Source organism: Salvelinus sp. IW2-2015, linkage group LG6.2 (genome assembly GCF_002910315.2).
Source record: "Salvelinus sp. IW2-2015 linkage group LG6.2, ASM291031v2, whole genome shotgun sequence".
NCBI classification, from domain to species: domain Eukaryota; kingdom Metazoa; phylum Chordata; class Actinopteri; order Salmoniformes; family Salmonidae; genus Salvelinus; species Salvelinus sp. IW2-2015.
The window spans coordinates 11,757,896-11,762,298 of NC_036846.1; positions in this window are offsets into that span (position 1 = coordinate 11,757,896).

Genomic DNA, 4,403 nt, shown 5'->3' on the forward strand with positions numbered 1-4,403 from the left:
TGTGTGAGAGAGTACCATTCAGAGGGTGAATGGGCAAGCCAAAATATTTAAGTGCCTTTGAACAGGGTATGGTAATAGGTTCCAGGCGCACCAGTTTGAGTGTGTCAAGAACTGCAACGCTGCTGTGGTTTTCACACTCAACAGTTTCCTGTGTGTATCAAGAATGTTCCATCACCCAAAGGACATCCAGCCAACTTGGCACAAGTGTGGGAAGCATTGAAGTCATCAAGGGCCAGCCTCCCTGTGGAACGCTTTTGACACCTTGTAAAGACCATGCCCCAATGAATTGAGGCTATTCTAAAGGCAAAAGGCGGTGCAACTCAACATTAGGAAGGTGTTTCTAATGTTTGTACACGCAGTGTATATTTCTCTGTTTATGAGTGGAAATACTTGGGAATAGATAGACGCAGCCCATAGGCAGATGTGGTGGATTGAGACACAGCCCATACAAAAAAAACATATCTCTAGCTTAAACAGACAGATTTGATGGATGTTTTTATTATTATGTTAATTAGATTGACACGCGGGTGCAGATGGCAACTCTAGGGGGTTTTAGGCTATTTACTGTATTACTAAAGTAATGTTGAATTGTGTTGATTGACAACGGAACCAAATACACTATATATACAAAAGTATGTGGACACCTCTTCAAATTGGTGGATTCGGCTATTTCAGCCACACCCGTTGCTGACAGGTGTATAAAATTGAGCACACAGCCATGCAATCTCCATAGACTAACATTGCCAGTAGAATGGCCTTACTGAATAGCTCAGTGACTTTCAACGTAGCACCGTCATTGGATGCGTGGCACCGTCATTTTGTCAAATTTCTGCCCTGCTAGATCTGCCCCGGTCAACTGTATGTCCTGTTATTGTCAAGTAGAAACATCTAGGTGCAACAATGGGTCAGCCGTGAAGTGGTAGGTCACACAAGCTCACAGAACCACCGAGTGCTGAAGCACGTAGTGTGTAAAAATTGTCTGTCCTCGTTTGCAACACTCTCCTGGCATCCGCCATTGGACTCTGGATCAGTGGAAACGCGTTCTTTGGAGTGATGAATCACACTTCAGCATCTGTCAGTCTGACAGACGAATATGGATTTGGCGGATGCCAGGAGAACGTTACCTGCCCGAATGCATTGTGCCACCTTTAAAGTTTGGTGGAGGACGAATAATGGTCTGGGGCTGTTTTTAATGGTTCAGACTAGGCCCCTTAGTTCCAGTGAGGAGAAATCTTAACTCTAGAGCATACAATGACATTCTAGACGATTCTGTGCTTCCAAMTTTGTGAAAACAGTTTGGGGAAGGCTCTTTCCTGTTTCTCCATAACAATGCCCTTGTGCACAAAGCAAGGTCCATACAGAAATGGTTTGTTGAGATCGGTGTCGAAGAACTTGACTGGCCTACACAGAGCCCTGACCTCAACCCTATCAAACACCTTTGGGATGAATTGGAACCTCGACTACGTGTCAGGGCTATTCGCCCAAMATCAGTGCCCGACCTCACTAATGCTCTTGTGGCTGAATGGAAGCAATTTCCCGCAGCAATGTTCCAGCATCGAGTGGAATGCCTTCTCAGAAGAGTGGAGGCTGTTATAGCAGCAAAGGGTTGACCAACTCCAAGTTAATGCCCATGAATTTGGAATGAGATGTTCGACGAGCAGGTGTCCACATACTTTTGTTCATGTAGTGTATCAACAGGAGACATATCTACTGCTTGGATAGTTCCGTCTGAGCCACTGGCTTCATCCCATTCTTTAACTTGTATTTTTGGTTGAGATGGAATCATGAATCCAACATATAATTTGTTATCTCATCACAAGTTAATCGGCTATTTATTGTATTTCAAAAGTGATGTTGAATTGTGTTTGGTTGTCAGTGCAACCAAACATCAACATTTGAAGGAGATTTATATTCTGCTTGGATTGTTCCATCTGTGCTACTGACTTATTCTGGCATTAATTAGAGTTTGCCTACAAATAAAACATTTATATGTTGGATTCACGTCTCCATCTCAATCAAAAATCTAAGTTATAGAATACGACTAAATCAAATCAAATTTTATTTAAAGTGCATGTTGATTTTTGGTTGCGTTGACAACCAAACACAATTCAATATCACTTTAGAAATAAAATAAATAGACTATTTACTTGTGGAGATGTTAACAAATGAAATGTTGGATCAATCAAACAGAGCTTGAAACCCTCAGCATATTTAGTTGAATTCTGGGTTTAGTGTATTTTTTTAGTTGAATTCTGGGTTGAATTGAAACAATATATTTTGATGACTTCCCAAATGCTGTATAGGCCTAAATAATATAATTATGATATATGACTGATAAAGTATGGTCACATTTTATTTGCTCTTTTAAGTCTACCCTTTGGAATTACTCAGTGAATCTATATAGTTTTTAAGTGGAGTTCTCTCAACAATCTTTCTCATGGTAGCACATTGGTAATAGTCATAGACAAATATCATAGCTATGCAGGGCTTGGTTAAAACTCTGGATGGGAGACCAGATGGTAGCTGTAGTAGATAGATCAATTCTCCAGTTTGAGGTGCCACCCAGCCTGTTGTTTTTTTTCTCTTCTGATAGTGTATAAAATGTTTAAAATCTGACGTTGTTTAAAGGTACAAATTCAATATATTTTTTACAAGGTTTGTCTATGTTGAAATGTGGTCACCATGACATGACATAATCCTGTGGTTGAAATTTGACCCTTAAAACAACAGTTGATGACTTTTTTCAAATCCAATGTATTTTACACGTAAAAATACATTGAACAATTCAATTACATTAAGAACAACGTTGATTAAACCAGTCCGTGCCCAGTGGGTTGCAGTGCACGAATTGAAGATATTAGTCTATTTTTATCAGACCGTCTCTTTTTTCAAGATATCTTTAATTATTGACTCGTCCCCTGAAGGAAAGTGGTTAAAGAGCCGCTCTTTCTCCTCTCAGAGCCTGCCTTGAAGAAAGAAATGGATCTTTGGGTGAGCGAGGCGTCCTGGTGAGATGAGTCTAATTATCTCTAAGAAAGCAAGTYGGAAAATGTTTTTTAATTAGGTCTGACGCTGAATCGGTGCGCTGAGAATTTGTGCATTGTGATGGATGGTGGGGGCATCTCCTTAGTGTCTGCAGATAGAATAATAATATGAGGAGGGGTGGAGGGACTCTGGGGGCGGTGCCGGAGGAAGTGGGCGAATGAAGCCCAATCCCATGATTATCATGGGGCAGGTGAGGGAGGGGGAGAGAGAGAGAGAACCCCCGAGCGACTGRGCAGTCCTGTTCCAGCACAGTGGATTGGTTAGCCCGTCTTCACACTTCCCTCTCATCTCAGCAGGGGGGTTCCACAGTCGCCAAGCCCTTAATGCCTCTCCTCTTCCCCAAACTCTCCAGCTGCTTCGCGGATAGCATGCAAAATACATAATCAGTAGATAATCACAGTCAACTGCTGTGTTTTGAGTAGGCGGAAGTGGTGCTTCGGGGTGGGTGGAAAGTGTTGCGTTCGAACACAAAATTGAATCATGCAAAATTAGATATGTGTATATGTTATATAGGGCCCTGTGTTTTGAACAATCATGTCGCATGACCTGGATTTAAGCCTTTTATTTAAAGCTTGTTCAACAAACTGTCCCCTTTTTATGGCAAATGGTCCAGCACCATCCTGAGACAATTGCTTTCATTTTTGGTGTAATTCTCATTTATGGTAAAGGCTTAAAATAAAGGTTAAAATCTAGATCATGTGACATGATAGTCCAAAACACAGGGCCCTAGTTTATGTAGCCTACGTGTGATGTATGTCAAAACAACWATGTATGCAAATTAATCCCAGAACAGAGCATGTGATAATACGATTATATCTACGCTAACTCGATTACAAGCTTGAAAGGCTACTGGAGGTGTGCTTTGGCATTTGAATGCCATCGTAACACAAACCTTTTTTGGGACAAATTCACACTGTATGAAAAGCCTGGATAGTATTTTCTACAGAAATAAACACATGTTRAGTCACACAGTTCCTGAGTAATACACGTACCCAAAAGACTGTGCAAGTGGATGGTCTGAATACAATGAGCTGCTGTATTTATTGCCTTCATATAATTATTGGAGGAGTCCCACCTAAACTGACTATTCATAGGACCTTGGCTTCAGGACCTTGACTTTATTCAACAAMAAGTTATTATATTCAATTTTGTATTCAATTTGAAGTTTTCCACCTGATCACAGCATTCCACTGTCTAATTTCCTCAAAGGGACACACTGGCCTGCACACTGCTCTGAATCCTCACTGAACTCTTGGAAGATGAATGGCAGGGATTGAATGAGTCCTAGTCCCTTTGATGTGGACTAATGGAGAGACCCTGTTCCACCGCTCTCCTCTGTATTCTCATTGACTACCGAG